Source organism: Hydra vulgaris, chromosome 07 (genome assembly GCF_038396675.1).
Source record: "Hydra vulgaris chromosome 07, alternate assembly HydraT2T_AEP".
NCBI classification, from domain to species: Eukaryota; Metazoa; Cnidaria; class Hydrozoa; order Anthoathecata; family Hydridae; genus Hydra; species Hydra vulgaris.
In genome coordinates, this window is record NC_088926.1 from 40143130 (window position 1) to 40155147 (window position 12018).

The 12018-nt window shown below is 27.5% G+C and overlaps 1 protein-coding gene across 9 annotated transcripts in view; it reads right to left on the reverse strand.

Moving 5' to 3' along the window:
* The window catches only part of LOC136082480 (kinesin light chain 1-like), a 62263-nt gene extending 53407 nt beyond the window's left edge, over nt 1–8856 (reverse strand). For 3 of the 9 annotated variants that reach the window (XR_010639718.1, XM_065801863.1, XM_065801864.1), the window contains exon 1: nt 8671–8810. The gene's annotated coding sequence lies outside the window, so the exon portion shown is untranslated. Of the gene's footprint in view, nt 1–8657 lie in introns of all 9 variants that reach the window. The other 6 variants (XM_065801862.1, XM_065801868.1, XM_065801866.1 and 3 more) reach the window with 4 other exon arrangements.
* Nucleotides 8857–12018: the final 3162 nt, after the last annotated feature.

A 12018-nucleotide genomic window follows, 5' to 3' on the forward strand; every position in this document is an offset into this window, starting at 1 on the left:
AATTCTAAATAACAAATAATATACTTTAATATCTTATTTTATATAACAATGTTACTATTATTTTGAGATCTTTTGTTATATTAATAATATAATAACATCTTAATATATATAAAATAAATACTTTAAGCTTAGTTATTTATTAATATAACATCTTAATGCTTGTCATAAAGGTGTACCAATATTTATTTATATCACATCATAATGCATATAATTTAACTATGTTAAGGTCCTATTTAATGCTGTTGTATTACAATTATAAGTCAATAAATTGATCATATTATACAAAAAAATAACAATAATATTATGATATTATAATACAAGATGCTTTATTACTATGATTTGTAATAATAGCGTCTAAATATTAGATGTTATTAAGTTAATAAGTTGTTAAATTATTATGATGCATTTATATTTGTGTTAATAACTATGATTATTTTTAACTTTGTTATAGTATATACAATTTTTATACATAAATTGTATATATTATAATTTATAGTAAAATTCTATATCAATCTGATAATATGTGCATCATAATAGTATTTCACCATTTCTATTATTTAGTGATTTTAAAGTTACTCCTAGCTTTAGGCAACTCGTAGCAAACGTAACTTTTCTTGCTTAAATTGAGCTGAGCAAAGTTTGGTGAATACCATTTCAGTTTAGTAAATACCAATAGTTAAGGTTGAACTTAGGGGTCGTCAATAAAGTATGTACGCCAAAAGTTTTGAAATTTGACCCTCCCCCTGTTGCCATGCGTACTTTTATGTCCCCACCCCCCCTTAAAAATTACGTACGTTTCTCAAATACCCCCCACCCTCAACTTTTTTTTCTCAATAAAAAAGTTTATTCAAATAAAAAAAGGCGGAGGGTACCTTAGATACCTTATACGACCCCAAAGCTCTTTGATTGCGCGTTTTAAAATGTCTTTAAGTATATATGCAAATAGTATTTTTAATAAATTTAAACTGCATTACCATGGAGTGTCTGTTTCGCCAAGAGGTTAATTCTGTTGAAATTAGGCGCGGAGATCCAGATTTGATTCGCGGAGAAATCCGTAATAACCTTTCTCTTTGTTATAATAACGAATCAAATATAAATAAACTATACTTAAGGCGGACGTTTTTTTCAGGCACCCCTCTTTAGTGAGTAAAAAACGAGTCTTACGCGAGATCAGTAATAATGAAAACAAAGGGTAAAACCCAGTGCCGAGGGTAGCCTATGCCTCTTTATTGGAGGGGGAGGGGGCAACAGCTAAATTTGAGCCCTTTTGCTAATTTAAGAAGCTTTTTATTTTAGCAAAACCTAGTGGTCAAATTTGGAAGATTTTGAGACGCCAATGACACGTTGTGTTTTTTTTTTTTTGGGCGGGGGGGGACTCCGACCCATCAACCATGGCCCTGCTAAAACCTGTTTTTGTCGACTCAAAAAATTGGTCTTACTCATGGCTAGTATATAAGGGGTGGCATGTGTGCATGGGCCCCCGCAGGATTTTTTGATGTTCTCGATAGAACACTTTCACACATCGTGCAAACTTAAGTTTGTTTATATGCCAAATGAGGTGGCCTTGCAAAAAATTAGGATGGTGGAGGCCTGGAAACAAAAAGCCCTAAAACGTTTGCCTACCCCTTTCCTGCCCAAACGTGAGGGAAATATGTAGCAAAACTTTTAACTTTACCATTTAAAACTAAATTTAAATTTATGGACAGATTTTAATTTTTGTAAAAAAATATCGTAAATTACAAAAAAGTTATGACCATGCAAAATTTACACCCCTCTCATTTTGGGGGTCGGAAAATTTGCATGGTCATAACTTTTGTAATTTACGATATTTTTCTACAAAAATTAAAATCTGTCAATAAATTTAAATTTAGTTTTAGATGGTAAAGTTGAAAAATTTTACTACATTAGTACCCTCACGTATGGGCGGGGATAGTAAGCGTTTTAAGGCTTTTGTTCACAGGCCTCCGCCATCCCGATAATTTGCAAGGCCTCCTCATTTGGCATAGGTATAAACAAACTTAAGTTAGGAGTTTGCACGATGTGTGAAAGTGTCCTATCTGGAACATCAAAAAATTCTAAGGGCGTCCATATATGTGTGTGCATAGAGGAAAACTATACCCACTGCTCCATATACCACACATCTTTTTACGTTAGCAAACTAGAATCTTTTGTCAGAATATAACTTTTCTATTGATTAGCTGGTTAATTGTGATAAATTTGAAAATCGAAGTACGTACTTTTAGATTGAACCCTCCCCCCCCCCTCCCATACGCTTTCGTACGCTTTTTGAAGACCTCGCCCCTCCCCCCTATGAGCGTACCTACTTTATGGAAGACCCCTTACGCAAAAACTTACGAAAGTTTTTTTTAGCGCAGCTGCGCAAGTGTGGTGAATACGACTTTTACAGTTTTGAACTTACGCCAAACTTACGCAAAAAAAAAGTTTGGTGAATAAGCTCCCAAGAGTTTTTTCGTGTTATTTAAAAATTAAAAACTAGAACTTATATATTTTTTTAACACTCTAAAGGGCCATTAATAAGATATTTTAAAAATTCCCGTGCTAATATCAATACTTAAAAAGTTATTTAGTTTTCATTAAGCGCTCTCTCATTATGTGCTCTCTCTTATAGCTAAAGTTTATAGTTTAATCTGACGAGTTTTCAACTAAAGCGTGTTAATCTTCTATAACTTGATGAAATTGTTTCAGTGTATGAAGTAAACAACATTGACGTAATATGTTGTTACTTTAAATAATGCAAATTTTTATGTTATCTTTATTTCAAACTTTTTTTAAAACCAAATATTCAATTAAATTCACATCATAGAATCATGAGATAAAAATAATTGAAAACAAGTTAAAAACCAAATCACTTGATCTTTTTAACAAAAATGTAAAACGTATAAAACGTAAGAAGCATATAATTTAAAAAAAAACTTTTGAAACAGAAAACAAAGGTAAAAGATTACTAGATCTGTCTAACAACATCTATTGAGTGTCGGGTGGGACGGAAAAATCCGGTCAACTTTAAATTGAGATTTCTCTAAAACCATAAATGCTTTTATTTCCATTTTTTTTAAATTATATGTGTTTACACCTAATAGGGTTTCAACTTGATTTGAAGGGGCTTGATGGGCTGTTTGGCAAGAGATCGAATTTCATAGCGGGCTGATGCCATTATTCCGCAAGTTTTTAATAAATTTTTTATTTTAATAAATTTCTTTAATTTCACTATTTAAGCTTCTTTTAGGTGTATTTATCTTATAAAATGCTTTATTTCGAACGTTTATAAGTACTTTTTTGATATAAGAACGCAAAGTCTTGAAGTTTTTTTCTCGATTTCACTGTAACTGGATTTCCGGATTTCATGCTTCTGAACTGAGAATCAACTTTACCTTTTTGGATATACGTAAAGTTTTCTTTTTTCCACTTCCAGGTTTTCTTTCAAAGCTTTGTGTAGTCTTGAACTTATTTATAATATATATGACTGTAGATTTTGGGACACTTGTACGTTATACAATTAAGCGATATGAAGTCGATGAATTTTTACAATAAAAATTCACAATTTTTTTACGCACCTCAATTTGTTTCTAAAACATTTTGTAAATCATTGATTTGTAAATAAAAGTTTTATCAACTCAATTAAAGATTAGGAAGTAACGTTTGACCAAATAAAATTAAAGAAATAAAAAGTAGTGGTTTTAGAGAAATCTCAATTTAAAGTTGACAGAATTTTCCGTGTCCACCTGATAGTTAAGATCATCTAATCACATTTGTCCAAGATCACCAGTATTTCTTTTTACTCAAACAACATCTATCCAATATCATCTGGAAAATTGATGACCCTTAACAACATCTTTAGGATATGTAACTGCATATGGTAATTTTTTTTTAAGTCTAATAACATTTTGAAGAATTTCCTCAAGATGTAATTACATCTGAAAAATGTCTTACATGTAACTACATTTGGTTAAAATTATGCATTTATATAACTATTTTTTTCAGATGTAACTACATCTGAAAAAAATCCATATATGAAACTACATCTGGTTAAAATAATGCATTATTATTTACAATTTTTTCAAGATGAAACTGCATCTAAAAAAAACTTCATGGATCTAGATCTGGTTAAAATAATGCATTATAATCTAATAATATTCGTAAAATCTTGTAGTTATATTTAATATATTGATAATAAGATAAAGATGTAACTACATTTGTAGAACTCACAGATGTAGTTGCACATATGTTGCAATACATAGATGAAGTAATCATACAATTTTTACACCGATGTTATTAGACACCAATTAAATTTTAGATGTTCTTGGACAAATGTTATTATACCTCAGTGATTTTACAGATGTTGTTGGACAGATGTTATACAACATTATATTTACAGATGTAGTTGGAAAGATGTTATTAGACATAGCATAAACTGATGTTGTTACCCTGAATCTAAGCTAAGGCTATCATCAAGGACTTCTAGGTTGGATAGAGCTTATCAAAAAGATGAGAACTGCTCTTGTATTATTTCCTGCTTAAGGCAGAATACTAGAAAAAGTTAATTTTTTTAGTGAAGTATATTTTTAAGAATTTGATTTACCCCGAATTGTATGTTTGTAGGAAATTTGATATTTTTAACTATGTTGAACTTTTTGGTGTTAATGAAGAGAAAGGGCCTAAAGGGACCTTACTGGGGTTAATGAAGAAAAAAGAACCTCTTAAGATTGTCAATTTTTTTTCACCAATAAACATTAAAATAAAATCAGAAATATATTGGGTTCAAAAAGTGATACTAATAGACAAAGCTCAAAATATAGAAAATAAATGCAATTTGAAACGCTTTTTAAACTTAATAAATGGAAGTTTGCCTTCCTTTTATTTATTTATTTAGCCGCGTATATAATATTTTCAAGTTTTGTATACTAAATTAAATAAAGATGGCATGATTGAGAAAGTCCCGTATTTATCTACTCAAACAATTATACCAATGCATCGTAACTAAAGTTAAAAATTAGAATTCAAAGCAAAATTTGTCGAAAAAGTCTTGAAAAAAGGCAAAATAGTGTAAGAATAATTGCAGACTTCAGCGTCTGCGTCACCGAGCGGCCTGGGGGGGAATGGCTCCCCCACTTTTTTTGAGTGCCTTTTTTATTCAATTATACTTTTACATATAGATGACATTTTTAAGAAATTGATAATTGTGCCCCTCTACTTGAAAACTTATTGTTTTCGTCTTTGCCTCTGGACTTTCAAAGTTATTTCAAAAGTATGATTGATAGAATTTTAAAGTAATTTAAAGCAAATAAATCGAACAGGTTATTTATAATCAAAATTTAATGTTTTAAAACAATAAAATAAACTCCATACTTATATATATATTTATAAAACTTCATACACATATACTTTTATAAAATGTATAACAATTATGAGTTCATCAATAATAAAAAAATTATGTTAACAAATTAAAAATATAAAGATTTCAGAATTCTAAAAAAAGAAGTGAAAACTTAAACTTAATATAAAAGTCCAAACTTCATGAAATAAAACGATATGAACTTTTAAATAAAATAAGTACAAATTAAATTTCTTATTTTATTTACATTCAAAATAAAGAATAAACTATTATCAAAATTACATTTTTTGTAGATGTTGAAATTATTTAATATAACGTTTATAAATATTACTTATTAATAAAATAGTTTGCAATAATATAAGTAATTAAAGACTTAAAACTTTTAATAAAAACAAAATATTATTTATATCATAATTTTCCATGATTGATTAGAAGAATAATAATTTAGAAACAATCCTTAATTTTTCAATATTTAAAAGTTTTGTTTTTTGTTAAAACTTAGCAAGATAACCTTTTAAAAAAGTTTACTTTTTGTTAAAATTGATGAAGAGTTATAATTGCTATAATATCATTACTAATCATTCTAATTGATACATTGAGTTCTTCATAAGTTTTTATTAGTATCTATTAGTTATTGAGGTTTTTGTGAAATTATGTATAGTTTTGAGTTGAAACATAGTCGTTACTCTAACATCTGGCAAGATATTTTTTGTGAATATACTTTAAAAACTTTTTTTTATGAATTATTTGAATATTTATGTTGATTTTACTAATTTATTTTTTAAATAATATAGCAGCTAGTTAAGTTCAGAATTTTTTATTTTAGAGTTAATTCTTATTTTCTTATAAACTATCTACTCTAGTTTGAAGCAACTTAACACCGAAAATTGCTGGTAACTAATGCATATTTATATATATATATATATATATATATATATATATATATATATATATATATATATATATATATATATATATATATATATATATGTGTATACATATATATATATATATATATATATATATATATATATATATATATATATATATATATATATATATATATATATATATATATATATATATATATTTTACCTTTTATTTTGCAATATCTTAGCTTTCAACAAGGCTGCAAGCAACCCCTTATTAGAGTTGGAAGTTACTGGAAGAAAAAAATGAAGATTGTAGAGCAAGATAACAATTGATATACGACTGAAAAGTTTCCAAGTTATATGAATCAGGAAAGCAAGATGAAGGAAGCGAACTCTAAAGAACTAATATTCGAGGAAAAATCATATACCAATAAGGGTTTTTGAAGCACTTACGAACAGTCAAAGAAAAAGGATGAGACTTAATTGAAATACGAGTAACACGTAAATGAATTTTAGTAGATGGCACAAGAGACGCCAGCTCTTTAGAGCAGGGCCCATTATAGTATTTTTTGAAAAGAAAAAGAGAAGCAAAATTACGACGATGTGATAATGGTTGGAGGTTAGCTGCAAGAGCAGGTCCGAATATGTTTACAATGCGGATTTGAGATTTATCGAGCTAAAGAATAGAAGTGTCGAGCTCGAAAAGAGATGCAACCTTAGCAGATGCTAATTTGCAACGGATTTGATACATGGTTTCCAAGAAACTAAAGTAATAGTTAATTATAGAAGATGAAGGGTAGACGGCTAACCGAGTACATTACCGTTCACAGGATGATCTAAATAATTGCGATAACGATTGACTGAAAAAAATTGAGTTTTATCTGAAGTAAATTTCTCCAGCCACTGTAAGCCTCATGCTGTAGCAGAAGTGAGATTTTTTTTAAGCTCAAATGCTGCCTCCATACAATCAGAGATTGTTGGAGGGAGCATTTTAGCTTGAAAAAGACTCTTATTATGACAAGATTGAATGGTAGTATCATCAGCGAACAATGCCACCTTAGATGTAAAAATATCTGGAAGATTGTAAGTGTAAATCATTTGGAAGAGTATAGGGCCAAGGATTTAACCTTGAGGAACCCCTGAAATTACAGAATAAGAAGGAAAGTGCTGTCCATTGAGTACAAATTTTATATTACGATTTGAATGAGATTTTTCCAAATACACCGTAAGAAGAAAGCTTATGGAGAAGACACGCATGCCATATATATATATATATATATATATATATATATATATATATATATATATATATATATATATATATATATATATTAGTAGAAAATCACTTAACAAAATTTTTTTTCCATTTTACACTGTGTTTCATCAACAATGATTTCTGATGAATCTTTGTTGATGAAACACATTGTAAAATAGAAAAAAATTTTTGTTAAGTGATTTTCTACTAATATATAATTGCTCTGTTCTTTTAAGAACATTGAGCACTCTATTGTGTAGAATACTTTTTAAAGTTGTTTAAATATATATATATATATATATATATATATATATATATATATATATATATATATATATATATATATATATATATATATATATATATATATATATATATACATATACCGTTTGACAATTTATAGTTGTATTCCAAACTCATCTAAAAATAATTTCAAAAGCAGCCGTGGAGTAGTGATTAGAGTACTGACTAAGGTTCAAGAGACTTGACGTTCGATTCCCGCTCTAGCCCTATACACAACATTGGTAAGGAAAGGAGTTTAAAATTACTAGTTAAATGCTCCTTCGCGGAGCACTTAATGGATATTTCCTGATGGTTATAGATATTTTGTAGTTTTACATTGTTTTCTTTTTTTTTTCTATTTTTGATTTATAGGCAATATCTCTCTTTATAAACTTAAAAAACACTCTTTTTAACACAATATTATTTTTAACAAAACATTCTCAAATAATAAATTTTTAAAATTTGATTAATTCAATATAAAAACTTAATTCTTCATGGCACACACAAAATCACATTGTCGAGAGTTAAATATGGTTAGAAAACTGATTTCAAAATTTTAGAGAGGAAAAATCAAGCTATTCAGTTTTAACATCGTGCGAATAAAACAGGTTTAACAACACAATTTCAGCTATTATAAGATATATATATATATATATATATATATATATATATATATATATATATATATATATATATATATATATATATATATATATATATATATATATATATATTTATATATTTATATATTTATATATACATATATTTAGATACATATATATATATATATATATATATATATATATATATATATATATATATATATATATATATATATATATAAAATACGAAAACAACTGTTATTATAATAAATATTAATTAAAAAAGAAAATACTTGTTTATTATACTTTTTTGCTCTGTTTTCGAATATTTGAAGAACTGCTTTTTTGTCGATGTCAGGAAAGCATAAAAGCATAAAGTTTTAAAATCAGCTTTTAAATCAATAAAATGGTAATTTATTCGCTAAAATCATAAGGTTTAATGAACAAAAACATAAACAAAGCACGGATCAAAGTTGTGATTGTGTTTTAAATAAGAATAATATTTTGTGAATGGTCGTTAATACGAACAATGACGTCATAAAGCGTAGTGAAGTGTTTGTACAGAGTAAGCAAATTAGGGGTCGTCCATAAATTACGCCATTTTTTGAGGAAGGAGGAGGAGTAGAAGGAGGAATTAGTGGTTTTGTGACAACTCATACGGAACTTGTTACTAAAGAGTTACATTTGTTAAATGTTGTGTTAAATGTTGTGAGGAGGTTGGGGGGAAGAAGGGGTCTGAAAGTGTCAAAAATTGCGTGACGTAATTTGTAAACAGCCTCTTACTTTTAAAAAAACTCTAAATGATACCCAGTGAAAAAGCGCACATTGGATACGCGTGGATTTTTTCCATATGTAACCTATGTGGGGATTATTATTTTGACCCATGTGGGTTTCGTATAATAAATCCCACATGGGTTTTATATGGTAAATCCTACATGGGATATAGGTGTTAAAATACTACATGTTATAGATCTTAAATGCCACATATTTTAATCCAAATGGTATAAAAGTAGTCAATACTAGACAAATGAAAGTCCGAATGCTTCTATGATAATTTTTAAAATTCTTTTAATTTAAAAATTAATTAAATAGTAATTTATAATTAATCATCGAAGCTTTCAGAGGCTTAACTTAATCTGGTCTTTGCTACTTTATCCCATTTGGTATTTAAAATGTGTGGCATTTTTGATCTTTTACCATAAACTATTATGACGAAATTTTATAAAATTAAAAAACGTGTTGCAAAATGAATTCATTTTAAAATAAATTCTAATAATAATTACATCCAAAATGAATATTAAAAATATTAATTTTTCTTTTGCAATTTACGCGCCGTTTTTGTCGATTGAATTAATTAAATCGCTTTTGCTTGCATAATACCAAGATTTTGAGAGAGAGCAGACAGAGAGAGAGAGAGAGCAATTTTAATAAGGAACCTTATTAGTTGAGCAATTTTAATTATTAGCCAGGTTGAAGTCATTAATTACTATAATATTTCACAAATAATTATTTCCTAATGTATTACTTACAATAACTAACGTTTTTTGGGTAATTGAACCCATATTATGAGTAATAAGCTTGAACCCATGAGGAGAATTCTGAAAAAAGTGATCAGTTAGGATAAATAGTTAAACAAAAAAACTAAAACAAAAATGTAAAAACCTACTTTACAATGATCTAGTCATTGGGTGCAATAGACACTGGAAGGAAAAGTATCTTTACTTTTTCGTCACACATAATATAATATTCTCTGACTAATAAACAAACATCTAAAATTCTATAAGTAAATTTATTCTTTGATCATTGTTTTCATATCTTATCTTATTTTCATATCATATTATATTATGGTATTATTTATATAACACATCACAACACTAGCTATTATTAAATTTGCGATGTTCAAATATCATACGAACGTTCTCTAACATGTTCATATGGTATTTAAATACAGTTCATACACTGCATGCATGGGATACTGCAGTGTCCCACAAAGAAATGCAGGTTTGAGAGTCAAAAAAATCCGAATTTTCTTTATTAAAAATGAAAAAAAAAAGGGGGGGGGGGGAAGGGGTGGGGGAGGGAGATGGGTTTCTGTAACTTTTTTTGTGCTCCAAAACTTTTGACTTTTGATATAATAAGGTCCTTAAGACTTGAGGGAATTGCGAACTACATTGAGGAACAAAAACAGGAATTTATAATCTGGAGTACCACAGTGTTATTGGAAATAAAACCTCTGGGTCTAGTTTTCAAAGTAACATGATCTAAATTAATGTTTAAATAAAATAATATGCTTTAAAATGCAAATAGTTATACATATAACTTCTGATAGTTAACTATATGGATAACTAGTTATACATATAATTTATTATAAAAACTTATTTTTTAAGGTTATGCTTGAACAAATTAGTACCAATTAATTCAAATTCAAGTTAAAGTTCAAATTAAAGTTCTTATTAGTTTATTGTTTTTGTTAATTTTATATTTATTTGTTCAAATTTGTTAATTAGTTCTATTTCTTAATACAGTAAGAATGTTTATCATTGTTGAACGTGATTTTATTAGTAACTTAATTTTATTTTCAACATATTTTGACAACACCCTTTACATTTTAAATGATGACAGCTTTACTTTTCTATTGACGTTAAATTTATTACGTTTCAATAACTCAGATTTAATCTTAATTGAATTATTGTAAGCTTTATAAGGGTTTGTTGTATATCAAATGGTGTTGTAAATAAATTAAAAACAATATATATATATATATATATATATATACATATATATATATATATATATATATATATATATATATATATATATATATGTATATATATAGTATTTAGGCTATGGGTTCATCCATAATTGATGCCAGTAGATGGAGGGGCAGTGTGAGCTAAAAAGTTTAACAATAGTTGACAATGGGAAGGGGTTGTTGAGACCAAAATAATGTCAATTAAAAAATTGAGTTAAAAAAAAAGTAAAATATTTTATTTTAAGAAAAAGTAAAACAATTTATGCTAGCTATGAGCAGGTCTTAGAGGTATTTACACCAACAATGTGGTCTAAAAACTTCTTGCTTTTGTTGCTTAAAACTGTAGAGGATCGTAGGAAAAACAATTTAAACTCAGAAATTAGCTTGCTTATCTGAAAGAACAATTTATGTTTTTTTTTTTTACTTTAAGTACTGTTTAGAATTAATGTATAATAGAACCAGAAGAAAATTGATGGTATATGCATTTTTATATTATATTAACAATTCAGATATACCATCATAATATGATAACAAAAACTGACATCATTTTCAATGGGAGATGGCAAAAAATTGACTGAGTTTAATGAAGTGTGATGGTGTTCAATAAACCGGGTCATCATCTGACATCATTATGCATAGATGATCCTTTGATTTAGGTAAAATAAGTAATCAATTTGCCATATTTCTCTTTAGAAAGCGTAAGAAAAAAGCATTGTTATGCTGAGAACCTACCTATTAAGCAAGCTTTGACCACCTATTTTATAAATTTGAGAGACAGAAGTGGACGTGCGAATCGCAAAAATACTAATAACAATGCTCTAAATTGTTTTTAACTTTGTAGACTAACATTAACATAGTATTTAAAAATAATAAATGAAGTTTACATGATTTTTATAATTTGT